Raw genomic sequence first — 16,140 nt, forward strand, 5'->3', positions numbered from 1 at the left:
TTGAAGTAATTGAAATTCTGTGTTTTAATTTTGATCATAAAGAAATCTTTTTTTTTGCATGTATACTGATCAAAAATATTTTTTCATATATTTTTTGAAAAATGATGAGAGAAGTTGCATCGTGCAAAAAATTTTCTCTAAAAGTTTCGCACATTTATAAAAAATATCACTACAAATTTTGCAACATGCAAAGTTTTCATAATTTGTTTTGCATACTTAATAAAAAAGTCGAAGAAAATCTCGCAAATTAAGAAAAGTTTCAAAAAATAATTTCGCATTTTAAAAAAACAAACACAGGATTTTCTCGCACTTTTAAAACTTAAAGTAAATGAAATTCTGCGTTTCAATTTTGATCATAATTTAATCTCTTTTTCGCCAGTATATTGATCAAAAATATCGAAAAACAATGTATTAAGATAGTGAATAGCACTCAAAGCCATCAAATATGAAAAATTTTTAGCAATTATTAAACAAGTTTTTTACAATAGAGATTTAAAATTATACATTTGCATAAGAAAAAAGGAGTTTGTAATTTGCTTACTTTTTTTGAAATATCATGAAAAAAGTTGCATCGTGCAAAAACTCGTCTCAAAAAATTTCGCATATATTTAAAAAAATCTTTACAAATTTTGCAACATGCAAAAATTTTCATAATTTGCTTTGCATACTTGTTAAAAAAGTCAAAGAAAAATTTTCCTAAATATTTTCTCATTATAAGGAAAACTGTAACAGAATTTTCTCTTGATCATAAAGAAATCTCTTTTTTGCATTATAATGATCAAAAATAACGGAAAAACAAGGTATTAAGATAGGGAATAGCACTCAAAGCCATCAAATAAGAAAAAATTTTTGCAATAATTAATTAGGTTTTTTACAAGAAAGGAATTTTGTACATTTGCATAAGAAAAAAGAAGTACTTTGCATATATTTTTTGAAAAATCATAAAAGAAGTTGCATTGTGCAAAAAAATTTTGTCGAAAAGTTTCGCATATTTAAGAAAAAAAATCTCTACAAATTTCGCTATATGCAAAAATTTTGATAATTTTTTTTGCATTTTTGTTCAAAAAATCAAAAAAAAATCGCATTCAACGAAAAACTTCGTTTTTTTGCTTTTTAAAAAAGCTGTACCAAAATTTCCCTGCAATGTTAAAAATTAAAGTTTAAGAATTTCTTTCTTTTAAGTTTGGTCAGTAAAAATTCTATTTTGCACGTATCTAAATCAAAAACATCAGAAAAACAATGTATTAAGATAAGGAAAAGCACTCGATGTCATCAATACTGATAATTTCTAAGCAATAAGAAAAAAGAAGTTAGGTTTTGCAAATGTATATATTTTATAAAATTTTGCAAAAAACGTGCTCAAAAATGCGCATATTTGTTGTAAAGTGATTAATATTTTTGCATCTTGTAAAAAAAAGTAACAATAATTTATTCACGAAAAGCATTTCAATTGAAATTTAATTAAGTCTGACCAGAATTTTATGAAGAAATAATCGAAAATTATTTTAAAAAAATTGACACGCTCACTAGTTACAGAACTATAACCCTCAAGAAAACAATCAATTATTTTGAACAAATCAGATTCATATTTTGAGTTTTGCGCTTTTCGAATTCTGTCTAAAAATTCTGAGCCCAGAACTTGCGTAGATGCAAGTTTTTGATTAGAACTTAGATAAAGTTGTTTGAACTTTTTCCGAACAAGTAGTTTTCTTGGTACGCTTAGTGTTTTTTCTGCTCATTTCCATCGTAAATTATGCTGAACTCCGCAACTAAGCTGATTGATTACTTCTACACTTGATGTGACAATACTCGAAAAGAGTCTGTGTTTGTACAAAGTGTGAAGACAATCATTTTCTTGATTTATGTTTTGATTTTTGTGTATTGATTGAAATCTCTGAAAAATTTGGCCATGAAGTGTTCCAATTAAAATTATGTGAAATTTGCAACAGTAAGAATCGTGAGTAGACACGCAATATTCTTGGATTACTTTGCATTTTGTGTAAAATTCGTTGAAAACAGAAATAAACAATGATTTAATATTATAATCTTAATAAAATCTGGGAAGAGTTTGACACATAGCAGCCGCCATTAAGAAAAAGAAATTTTGCAGAAAATGGTGGAGTTATATAGTAGTAGTCTAATATAAGTCGTACGCTAATATTTCAAAGACTCTTTCTATTCGCTAATCAACTCCCAAATTTGTCAAAACTCCCCAGCAAAGTTCTTTTTTCCATTCCTCCATTTCTCTAAAGATTTTCAAAGTTCAAAATCTTCCATGACCCATTTGCAATCAGATATCTAGAGATTTGCTTTAAAAAATTCATCAATTTTGAGTTATCCCCTCAAATCTACATCAAAATCAAGGAACTTGACTATCTACTCAAAAATCAGCAATTTCTCATCGATTATATAAATCAAATTCAATTAACTTGATGAGAAGACTTGCAGAGATGCTACTTTTTTTAAATTTTCCTACTTTTGTTACTTATATTGGTAATATTTCATATTTTTACAGCAAACAACTTTTGGTCATTTTTTTACATTTGCTTTTGTGTATATTTTTACTTATTTTGAAGATTTAGGTCCTTAGAAGGTAAAATTTTGTCTGATTGGATACGACAACGAGAACAAAAATGAACATTTTTGTGATTGGAAACGACCATGCCTAAAATGGAGCTTTGTTTCCGATTGGGCGCGACTTTTCTATAAGAACTCCAAAAAATGAAAATAAAATCTGATTGGACACGACTACAATCCAAATAAGGAAAATCCTTTCTGATTGGTTAAAACCACACATTCGAATTGAAGGTACCCCTCTCTCTTCACTAAAAATCATTTTATTTTCAACGTAACTACCGTCAACTACCTCTTCTCTCAGCTCTAAACATTTTAATTTCAATTTAACTACCGTCAACTACTTCTCTCGCAACTTTAAATCTTGTTTCTTCTCTAAACCTTTTACTTATTCAGCTTCGCTTGCAACTAAATGCTCAAAATGATCTTCTCAGTGCAGAATAACAACCTTATGTTCTCGGTAAAAATTTCGGGTGATTTAGTACAAACCCAAGTGCGAGAAACAGTTTGTGGAGTTTTTCCGGCACGATTGGACATTCCAATCCAAGTCTGGCACATGGTGGAGGTGATGCGCAGGGATTTCAGCGAACAGCATACAAAGCAAGTACCCATGACAGTGAACCAACTTGGAGAAATGCAAATGATCATAAAGAAATCTCTTTTTTGCATTACTTGATTGTTAAATCTCAGTATTTTGACTGTTTTATCAAATCTTTCAACACTTCGTCGAGCTAGTTCTCCTACATATTCACCTCTTTGGATATCGAAATCGTATTCAAAGATGTTTCTTTGAACAATATTCTCGACAACAGGTAAATTTTCTTTTGAAACTCCACGAAAGTTTTTAGGATCATAAACAGACTCTGATACAAACTCTGTTAAGTATCTAGAAGTGTGAGAGTCGAGATCATTATGTCCGTTCATGTACATGGCCAAAGCACGGAAAAACACAAATGATCTTTGTAAGGTTCATCTTCTTTGTTAGATAAAAGACAGTTCACTTGCGTATGTCTTAGTAACGGTTCGGGTAAGACAGAGTCCGGACATCCCATTGGAATGTTTTTGAGCAAAGCAGCAAAAATTCTGACGTTAGTAATCAACTTGAATCGCCACTTTGTGTTTTGACGTTCTTGGGTACATTGCTCCACAATAACAAATTTTTCCACTTTTCCTTGGATTGTTATCAGTTCTGCTTTAGTACCGGGCACATGGGATTTTTCAAATAAATTTTGTTTTATGGGTGTAGAAATATTGATATTCACCAGTCTCAATATTTGGACAAAACCCAGAGCGATGTTGAGTTTAGAGGCAGAATCGAGCTTGTCGAAGACTTCTTCAAGTTTGTCGTTGATTATTTTAGTATCTAACTTGGACATTTGGAAGTTAATTACCTTATGTCTCCCATTTTCCGTCTCCGTATCCACAAGAAAAAGTTGACAAGCACTAAGTTCCTCCTTAAATTTTTCACCATCTTCCCCTTCTTCCTCCACAATCTTGTTCAAGTCAGCCACCGTATCACTGGGTTTCCGTTGCTTAGTTCCATGTTCGTTTCTCCGGTGTTGTTCGTGAGAGTAGTAACTTGGGTACTCTTGTTCGAAAGAAGGGCAAACTGTCGACTGCTTCGAAGTTGGTTGCACATGCTTCCTCGCAACATGATAACCTATCTCCTCTTTGCTCTTTGTATAAAAATGACAGTTTGGACACTTATGTTCCTCCTGCTTTCCACATCTCTTTCGATGTCTCGCAGCATCAGATCTCCTGTATTCCACAGTCCTCTAGTTTGACTTTCTCGTTTCGGTTAAGGGCAGGCATTATCCAAATTATCCAAAAAAATTTAGGACTTTGGAAATGTTTCAATTTCAATAAATCAAAGTACCAATTGAATGAAATTACCTATTTTTTTCTTTTCGCGAAGAAACGAATTGTAAAGTTTGAAGTAAAATTCAATTGACTGTTTCTGATTGGTAAACAAAAAGCTTATTTATACTATTAATAACGTCATCGCCTACGCAATTATCCTTCTATGGGAACGACCTCATTCTTTAAATAGAAGTGACGTCATCACCCACGCCATTTTCCTTTTACGGTAATGACTTCATCTCTTACGTCATTCCTTTGAAATTTCTAGAATTTTCCAGAAATTTTTTCAACCTATCAGAGCTAAGCAGTTTCTAGACACAATTTTTGATCCAAAATAATTATTTTTGAAAAAAGTCAATAAAAAGACATTTGAACTATCTTGAAGAAGTTACTCTACAAGAAAAAGGAAAAATTTCCGTGCGATTTCTTTATTGATGAAATAAATGTAAATTCTTTCTTTTTTAACAATTCTTTGGACGTTTATGTTGTCCAAAACAAAGTTCTCCGACTTAAATAAAGGTTTCTTTAGGGAAACCTACTCAATCAAAGAGTTTACTTTGATCCACATATTGCGTATCAAAGCTATAAACTTACTGCTGAGTTACACTTGACTAAGTTTGACCAGAGTTTTATGAAGAAATAATCGAAAATTAATTTAAAAAAATTGACACGCTCACTAGTTACAGAACTATAACCCTCAAGAAAACAATCAATTATTTTGAACAAATCAGATTCATATTTTGAGTTTTGCGCTTTTCGAATTCTGTCTAAAAATTCTGAGCCCAGAACTTGCGTAGATGCAAGTTTTTGATTAGAACTTAGATAAAGTTGTTTGAACTTTTTCCGAACAAGTAGTTTTCTTGGTACGCTTAGTGTTTTTTCTGCTCATTTCCATCGTAAATTATGCTGAACTCCGCAACTAAGCTGATTGAATACTTCTACACTTGATGTGACAATACTCGAAAAGAGTCTGTGTTTGTACAAAGTGTGAAGACAATCAATTTCTTGATTTATGTTTTGATTTTTGTGTATTGATTGAAATCTCTGAAAAATTTGGCCATGAAGTGTTCCAATTAAAATTATGTGAAAATTGCAACAGTAAGAATCGTGAGTAGACACGCAATATTCTTGGATTACTTTGCATTTTGTGTAAAATTCGTTGAAAACAGAAATAAACAATGATTTAATATTATAATCTTAATAAAATCTGGGAAGAGTTTGACACATAGCAGCCGCCATTAGGAAAAAGAAATTTTGCAGAAAATGGTGGAGTTATATAGTAGTAGTCTAATATAAGTCGTACGCTAATATTTCAAAGACTCTTTTTATTCGCTACTCAACTCCCAAATTTGTCAAAACTCCCCAGCAAAGTTCTTTTTTCCATTCCTCCATTTCTCTAAAGATTTTCAAAGTTCAAAATCTTGCATGACCCATTTGCAATCAGATATCTAGAGATTTGCTATAAAAATTCATCAATTGTGAGTTATCCCCTCAAATCTACATCAAAATCAAGGAACTTGACTATCTACTCAAAAATCAGCAATTTCTCATCGATTATATAAATCAAATTCAATTAACTTGATGAGAAGACTTGCAGAGATGCTACTTTTTTTAAATTTTCCTACTTTTGTTATTTATATTGGTAACATTTCTTATTTTTACAGCAAACAACTTTTGGTCATTTTTTTACATTTGCTTTTGTGTATATTTTTTTTTATTTTGAAGATTTAGGTCCTTAGAAGGTAAAATTTTGTCTGATTGGATACGACAACGAGAACAAAAATGAACATTTTTGTGATTGGAAACGACCATGCCTAAAATGGAGCTTTGTTTCCGATTGGGCGCGACTTTTCTATAAGAACTCCAAAAAATGAAAACGAAATCTGATTGGACACGACTACAATCCAAATAAAGAAAATCCTTTCTGATTGGTTAAAACCACACATTCGAGGTACCCCTCTCTCTTCACTAAAAATCATTTTATTTTCAACGTAACTACCGTCAACTACCTCTTCTCTCAGCTCTAAACATTTTAATTTCAATTTAACTACCGTCAACTACTTCTCTCGCAACTTTAAATCTTGTTTCTTCTCTAAACCTTTTACTTATTCAGCTTCGCTTGCAACTAAATGCTCAAAATGATCTTCTCAGTGCAGAATAACAACCTTATGTTCTCGGTAAAAATTTCGGGTGATTTAGTACAAACCCAAGTGCGAGAAACAGTTTGTGGAGTTTTTCCGGCACGATTGGACATTCCAATCCAAGTCTGGCACATGGTGGAGGTGATGCGCAGGGATTTCAGCGAACAGCATACAAAGCAAGTACCCATGACAGTGAACCAACTTGGAGAAATGCAAATGATGGAGGAAGTGGCAGAGCATGTGGGAACGAACTACCCAAAACTCCTGACTCTAGATATATGGCTCAACCATCCGACGAGTTCTTCTTTCCTTGGGAAGAGGGATCTGTGGACAACACAATTATCATCGAACAGGATGATGGGTTCTCTGAACCAAGAACTCCAGTCAGCGAATCACCAAGACAACCACCAGTGATGGAGGCAAGACCAGTTTTGCGCTCCATTGAGAACTTGCAAAATTTCTCAGCTACTCGACAGCTTTTGTTTTTTGAATATTTTGGTTGTTGTCTTGTGTTTTGTAATTTAATTTCTTTGCATCTAGTAATTTGGTATAAGAGAGACAGGAAAAAAGAAATAAGGACATCGAAAATTTTGTTAAAAAATTGCAAAGGTAAAGTTTTTCAAAATTTGTTGAAAAAAATTGTTAAATCAAACTAATTTTGCAACTTGTAAATATTTTCAAAAAAGTTTTATTGTAAAGATAATAAAAAAGTTGAATCAGTTTCAATAATTGTGAAAAAAAATCACAAGAAAAAAAATCACTACAATTTTTCCGCACATGTTAAAAACTTTAAAATAATTTTTGCACCATGCAAAAATTTTTATAATATTTTTTGCATACTTGTTAGAAAAATCAAAAAAAAATCTCGCGATTTAATAAAAATTTTATTTAATGTTTTCGTATTTTAAAAAAAAACTGTAACAGGATTTTCTTGCACTGTTAATAATTGAAGTAATTGAAATTCTGTGTTTTAATTTTGATCAAAAAAAAATCTCTTTTTTGCATGTATTTTGATGAAAAATATCGGAAAAACAAGGTATTAAGATTTAGATTTTTTACAATAAATATTTTTTGCATACTTGTTAGAAAAATCAGAAAAAATCTCGCGAATTAAAAAAAAAATTTCATTTAATGTTTTCGTATTTTAAAAAAAAACTGTAACAGGATTTTCTTGCACTGTTAATAATTGAAGTAATTGAAATTCTGTGTTTTAATTTTGATCATAAAGAAATCTTTTTTTTGCATGTATACTGATCAAAAATATTTTTTCATATATTTTTTGAAAAATGATGAGAGAAGTTGCATCGTGCAAAAAATTTTCTCTAAAAGTTTCGCACATTTATAAAAAATATCACTACAAATTTTGCAACATGCAAAGTTTTCATAATTTGTTTTGCATACTTAATAAAAAAGTCGAAGAAAATCTCGCAAATTAAGAAAAGTTTCAAAAAATAATTTCGCATTTTAAAAAAACAAACACAGGATTTTCTCGCACTTTTAAAACTTAAAGTAAATGAAATTCTGCGTTTCAATTTTGATTATAATTTAATCTCTTTTTCGCCAGTATATTGATCAAAAATATCGAAAAACAATGTATTAAGATAGTGAATAGCACTCAAAGCCATCAAATATGAAAAATTTTTAGCAATTATTAAACAAGTTTTTTACAATAAAGATTTAAAATTATACATTTGCATAAGAAAAAAGGAGTTTGTAATTTGCTTACTTTTTTTGAAATATCATGAAAAAAGTTGCATCGTGCAAAAACTCGTCTCAAAAAATTTCGCATATATTTAAAAAAATCTTTACAAATTTTGCAACATGCAAAAATTTTCATAATTTGCTTTGCATACTTGTTAAAAAAGTCAAAGAAAAATTTTCCTAAATATTTTCTCATTATAAGGAAAACTGTAACAGAATTTTCTCTTGATCATAAAGAAATCTCTTTTTTGCATTATAATGATCAAAAATAACGGAAAAACAAGGTATTAAGATAGGGAATAGCACTCAAAGCCATCAAATAAGAAAAATTTTTTGCAATAATTAATTAAGTTTTTTACAAGAAAGGAATTTTGTACATTTGCATAAGAAAAAAGAAGTACTTTGCATATATTTTTTGAAAAATCATAAAAGAAGTTGCATTGTGCAAAAAAATTTTGTCGAAAAGTTTCGCATATTTAAGAAAAAAAATCTCTACAAATTTCGCTATATGCAAAAATTTTGATAATTTTTTTTGCATTTTTGTTCAAAAAATCAAAAAAAAATCGCATTCAACGAAAAACTTCGTTTTTTTGCTTTTTAAAAAAGCTGTACCAAAATTTCCCTGCAATGTTAAAAATTAAAGTTTAAGAATTTCTTTCTTTTAAGTTTGGTCAGTAAAAATTCTATTTTGCACGTATCTAAATCAAAAACATCAGAAAAACAGTGTATTAAGATAAGGAAAAGCACTCGATGTCATCAATACTGATAATTTCTAAGCAATAAGAAAAAAGAAGTTAGGTTTTGCAAATGTATAAATTTTATAAAATTTTGCAAAAAACGTGCTCAAAAATGCGCATATTTGTTGTAAAGTGATTAATATTTTTGCATCTTGTAAAAAAAAGTAACAATAATTTATTCACGAAAAGCATTTCAATTGAAATTTAATTAAGTCTGACCAGAATTTTATGAAGAAATAATCGAAAATTATTTTAAAAAAATTGACACGCTCACTAGTTACAGAACTATAACCCTCAAGAAAACAATCAATTATTTTGAACAAATCAGATTCATATTTTGAGTTTTGCGCTTTTCGAATTCTGTCTAAAAATTCTGAGCCCAGAACTTGCGTAGATGCAAGTTTTTGATTAGAACTTAGATAAAGTTGTTTGAACTTTTTCCGAACAAGTAGTTTTCTTGGTACGCTTAGTGTTTTTTCTGCTCATTTCCATCGTAAATTATGCTGAACTCCGCAACTAAGCTGATTGATTACTTCTACACTTGATGTGACAATACTCGAAAAGAGTCTGTGTTTGTACAAAGTGTGAAGACAATCAATTTCTTGATTTATGTTTTGATTTTTGTGTATTGATTGAAATCTCTGAAAAATTTGGCCATGAAGTGTTCCAATTAAAATTATGTGAAATTTGCAACAGTAAGAATCGTGAGTAGACACGCAATATTCTTGGATTACTTTGCATTTTGTGTAAAATTCGTTGAAAACAGAAATAAACAATGATTTAATATTATAATCTTAATAAAATCTGGGAAGAGTTTGACACATAGCAGCCGCCATTAAGAAAAAGAAATTTTGCAGAAAATGGTGGAGTTATATAGTAGTAGTCTAATATAAGTCGTACGCTAATATTTCAAAGACTCTTTTTATTCGCTAATCAACTCCCAAATTTGTCAAAACTCCCCAGCAAAGTTCTTTTTTCCATTCCTCCATTTCTCTAAAGATTTTCAAAGTTCAAAATCTTCCATGACCCATTTGCAATCAGATATCTAGAGATTTGCTTTAAAAAATTCATCAATTTTGAGTTATCCCCTCAAATCTACATCAAAATCAAGGAACTTGACTATCTACTCAAAAATCAGCAATTTCTCATCGATTATATAAATCAAATTCAATTAACTTGATGAGAAGACTTGCAGAGATGCTACTTTTTTTAAATTTTCCTACTTTTGTTACTTATATTGGTAATATTTCATATTTTTACAGCAAACAACTTTTGGTCATTTTTTTACATTTGCTTTTGTGTATATTTTTACTTATTTTGAAGATTTAGGTCCTTAGAAGGTAAAATTTTGTCTGATTGGATACGACAACGAGAACAAAAATGAACATTTTTGTGATTGGAAACGACCATGCCTAAAATGGAGCTTTGTTTCCGATTGGGCGCGACTTTTCTATAAGAACTCCAAAAAATGAAAATAAAATCTGATTGGACACGACTACAATCCAAATAAGGAAAATCCTTTCTGATTGGTTAAAACCACACATTCGAATTGAAGGTACCCCTCTCTCTTCACTAAAAATCATTTTATTTTCAACGTAACTACCGTCAACTACCTCTTCTCTCAGCTCTAAACATTTTAATTTCAATTTAACTACCGTCAACTACTTCTCTCGCAACTTTAAATCTTGTTTCTTCTCTAAACCTTTTACTTATTCAGCTTCGCTTGCAACTAAATGCTCAAAATGATCTTCTCAGTGCAGAATAACAACCTTATGTTCTCGGTAAAAATTTCGGGTGATTTAGTACAAACCCAAGTGCGAGAAACAGTTTGTGGAGTTTTTCCGGCACGATTGGACATTCCAATCCAAGTCTGGCACATGGTGGAGGTGATGCGCAGGGATTTCAGCGAACAGCATACAAAGCAAGTACCCATGACAGTGAACCAACTTGGAGAAATGCAAATGATCATAAAGAAATCTCTTTTTTGCATTATAATGATCAAAAATAACGGAAAAACAAGGTATTAAGATAGGGAATAGCACTCAAAGCCATCAAATAAGAAAAATTTTTTGCAATAATTAATTAAGTTTTTTTACAAGAAAGGAGTTTTGTACATTTGCATAAGAAAAAAGAAGTTTTTTGCATATATTTTTTGAAAAATCATTAAAAAAGTTGCATTGTGCAAAAAAATTTTGTCGAAAAGTTTCGCATATTTAAGAAAAAAAATCTCTATAAATTTCGCTATATGCAAAAATTTTGATAATTTTTTTTGCATTTTTGTTCAAAAAATCAAAAAAAATCGCATTCAACGAAAAACTTCGTTTTTTTGCTTTTTAAAAAAGCTGTACCAAAATTTCCCTGCAATGTTAAAAATTAAAGTTTAAGAATTTCTTTCTTTTAAGTTTGGTCAGTAAAAAATCTATTTTGCACGTATCTAAATCAAAAACATCAGAAAAACAGTGTCTTAAGATAAGGAAAAGCACTCGATGTCATCAATACTGATAATTTCTAAACAATAAGAAAAAAGAAGTTAGGTTTTGCAAATGTATATATTTTATAAAATATGAAAAAATTTGCGTCCTGCAAAAAACGTGCTCAAAAATGCGCATATTTGTTGTAAAGTGATTAATATTTTTGCATCTTGTAAAAAAAAGTAACAATAATTTATTCACGAAAAGCATTTCAATTGAAATTTAATTAAGTTTGACCAGAGTTTTATGAAGAAATAATCGAAAATTAATTTGAAAAAATTGACACGCTCACTAGTTACAGAACTATAACCCTCAAGAAAACAATCAATTATTTTGAACAAATCAGATTCATATTTTGAGTTTTGCGCTTTTCGAATTCTGTCTAAAAATTCTGAGCCCAGAACTTGCGTAGATGCAAGTTTTTGATTAGAACTTAGATAAAGTTGTTTGAACTTTTTCCGAACAAGTAGTTTTCTTGGTACGCTTAGTGTTTTTTCTGCTCATTTCCATCGTAAATTATGCTGAACTCCGCAACTAAGCTGATTGAATACTTCTACACTTCATGTGACAATACTCGAAAAGAGTCTGTGTTTTTTCAAAGTGTGAAGACAATCAATTTCTTGATTTATATTTTGATTTTTGTGTATTGATTGAAATCTCTGAAAAATTTGGCCATGAAGTGTTCCAATTAAAATTATGTGAAATTTGCAACAGTAAGAATCGTGAGTAGACACGCAATGTTCTTGGATTACTTTGTATTTTGTGTAAAATTCGTTGAAAACAGAAATAAACAATGATTCAATATTATAATCTTAATAAAATCTGGGAAGAGCTTGACACATAGCAGCCGCCATTAGGAAAAAGAAATTTTGCAGAAAATGGTGGAGTTATATAGTAGTAGTAACGCCTACGAAGTTTCCATATAGGGAAGTCCTTCCATATTTAGTACTACTTCCATATATGGAAATCGCGATGACTCATACTGCTTACTCCATTTTCATTTAATCTCATAATCATTTCTCTTATTTCCGCTCATCTGATCAGTTTGCTCCTCAAAACGTACTCGAGAAAAGTTGATAGTCCCAACTATATTGAATTTTCAAGAAATCGAAAAAAAAATTGGGGGATTTGATTGGTTCCAGAAATTCTATAAGGGGAAACTATACTTTGAACCATACTTTCATTTTTATTCATTAAAAATGAATGAATTAGGACAATTTAAAAAGTCCCAACAAGTCTATCTTAGTGAAAAAGGAGGAGAAGCAATATCGGCAATACGGAATAGTGTTATTCACGATGCTGAAAGTCTTGAACTTGTACCTATATATGAAGCCAAATCTGGTAAAGAATCAACTATGGATTAGGAGCTCGACATCTGTAATAGAGTATATGAAATAGCAACACACAGCATGAGGAGGGTGTGTGTCACAATCAAGTAGTACAATGTGAACAAGCCACCCTTCATTCAGATTCGACTCTTCACTGCAAAGGAAAATGAAGACTTGAAGCAAGTTGCATATGTCAACTATACTTTGAATGAATATTGGGAGATTTTATGTTGGTTGATAATTGTAAAACTCAGTAATGCTTTGTGATGTTTTGTATGTTTGGTAATTGAAATATTATTGGCTCAAAACTATTTTTCTCACTGAAGTGTATATTTAGAGTATGATATCTGAGGAAAATTCAGACAAAACGTACAATTTAATCCAAGTTGAAATAAAATATGAACCAATTATCAGTTAGTTTTCAAGTTATTGCTGAAAAAATTACAACAAAACTTATTTAATTACTGTACTTCTCCTTATTGAAATAAATTTGGTTTGATTTGAACAAACTTACAGACAAGAATAAAGTTGAAAACCTCATCAACTTTTTAAGTTTCTGTATTTCATTGGTTGTTTACAGTTTTTTGCACAATATTTTGAATTTTTGATTGAATACATCAATTTTCTAAAAGTGGAAAAAGTTTTTATGGTGATTGTTATTACAAAACATAAAAAAATGATAAAACAATTCGAGTTTTTTAGGTTTCTTCGTTCATTTCAGTAAGAAAATTGTTCCTATCAAAAGCGTTTTCAATGTCTGAAATGGACATTCATCATATTTTAAAATTGAACTACTACAAAAAATTACAAGAGTGGTGGGCAGATGACGTTGATGGAGATTGTATTAGCTTTAACTTGTATAGAAACACAATAGATAAATATTTTGTTAAAAAATTGGAGGGGAGACTACAAAAAAGAAGAGTATTGCCAGGTTTATCAACAATTCTTTTATTTAGAAGAGTTAACTCAGATTGAGTGGTCGATCAGTAAAAAACAAAATAACGGAAGAGCCTATAAAACAAAAATTGGAGATAAGGAACATCAATTCGATTACTTTTTTGAATTTGATACAAATACCAAATCTAGATTTGTCAGGGTATCTTTTAATCGATTGTCTAAATTTGATAGATTTCCGGTTGTTTATACTAAAATATACAAAAAAGAAAACGACAAAAATGTATACTTTGGTAATTTCTTTTTTCACTGATTAGAAATAATACAAATCAATAAAACTTTGATAAAATTTTCGAAATTTGAATTGAGTATCGAAAAGTTTATATAAACCAGACAAGAAATCTAATCTATCTCGCTTTGGTGTCAAACGTATATATGAGTTCTCCCAGAAAAATTTTCAATAAAATTGATTAATTGAGAAGTTTCAGTGCTTTGTTCTTATTTATAAAATATTTCAAAATCTGTGAACACTTCATTCTGATTTGTTAAGACCACAAATATTACCTGTAATGGAAAGCTCGATTCTGTTTGGTTCATATCAAAAAGATAAAAAATTCCTTGGAAGAAATGCTCGATTCTGATTGGGTGATTGTTTTGAGAACTCCATGGTTAGATTGGATTTTTTTTAACCTTTCAACTTGACCAAATAAGATGATATCCAATCTGATTTTTTTATGTTAAAAATAATTAGTTAATAAGTTTGCTGTTTTTATTCACTTTTATTCATTTTTTGAGGCTGTTAAACTGTTCTTATCTAGAACTTTGGGACATTGTAAGTCTCCCATTTTTTCTTTCTTCTCTTATTGAGATGCCGTCACTGAATAGAAACGAAAGAGTTGCATATCTTGAATGTGGCAGAGAATACACAAGTAAAGAAGCGTCAAGACATCGTAGAACCTTTGATGTTTTGAAGTGTTCGAACTGTAACTTACATTCTTGAAGCAGCGAGGAACTCACTAATCATTTCAAGAAGAAGCATTGTCAACGTAATGTTAAATTTTGTGCTCAGCAGTCTCCAAACACATTCTAAGAGAAGGTAAAACTTATATATTTTTTTAAAACTTAGGAGAAATTACTATGAATACTAATTTTTACTGAGTCTGAAATACAATTTTGAAAAATTGAATAAAAAATTTGAAAAATTATACGTTATTTTCATCACAATTCTTGACCTGTAATTTTTTTCTTCAAAGGTTTTGATTGACGATATAGACAGCAAAAAAGGAGTTCAAATTGTCGAAAAACTTTCCACGGAAGTTGATCCAAAAATCTTTAATCAACAGTAAAAACTCCATTAGTTGGAAGCTTGCGGAGAATTGGTTGCAAAAAATTTGTAAGTTAGTGCATAACATACGCTAATGAGTGGTTAAGTTTTTGTTTAAAAACTGTAAAAAACTGAATATTTGTGAAACATCGACTAATTGAAAGGTTTTGCCAAGTTGCTAAAAAAAAGTTTTCTCTGTTTTGTGATTCTAAAAGTATTCATAGAGTAGTGCGCAATTAAGCAAATAATGGGGGTGGATTTATTAAGAATTTGGGTTTTTTACTGCTTTTTGACGATTTCAGAAAAAAAATTAATAACTGTCCTGGAAAAGATGAAAAAATATATGCTTGTGCTAACTTTTGAAAATATCAAAATACTAATATCATTCTCAACCAAAAATTTTCTTCATTTTGGAAAATCAGATTTGAAACAGCAATATACAGTTATCAGGTTGAGAAAAAAATTTAAAGACCTTAAGTAAAGTATTTATGGTACTAATTCAGCTTCGGATTATTGAACGTTCGTTGAAACGATACATTTTTCCATCTAAAATTCAATTGTCAAGTAACATTTTGTTCAAATTGGATTAAGTTGGCAGATAGTACATGAAGCAGAAACTGAGATTCAATTAACTCAATTAATTCATTAGGAGTTTTGGGATAATTTTTCTAAAATTTAGAATAAAAAGTAAGTATATCTTGAGGAAAAGTCCGACCTAAAAAGTATCAAAGATTTGAAGACTTGTACTTATGTGTATTTCTTTAGAAAAATTTGTTATCACTTGATATATCAGGTAACTGTTTTTGTCTGATGTTTTGAGGATAATTTTTGTAAAGTAAACCCAATCCGACATCTTTTGGAAGAAGATACATAAGCATAAATCAAAAACTTGCTTTCAAGATCTATAATTCCATTTTTTTACTATATAGTTTTTTGGTTAATAAAAAGCAGAAAATTATACAATTGTTCCAATTGCACATTGATTTCATTTGCTAAACCAATTTTTTGAACCGCGCTCATTTAGAAGTTTTTAGATAATGTAGATGTTAAGAACTAGGTACCCTTGAGTATTTCCGGAGTTTTTCAGATTATAACTAATAAAGCTGCTCT

Source organism: Symsagittifera roscoffensis, chromosome 8 (assembly GCF_963678635.1).
Source record: "Symsagittifera roscoffensis chromosome 8, txSymRosc1.1, whole genome shotgun sequence".
NCBI lineage: Eukaryota > Metazoa > Xenacoelomorpha > Acoela > Convolutidae > Symsagittifera > Symsagittifera roscoffensis.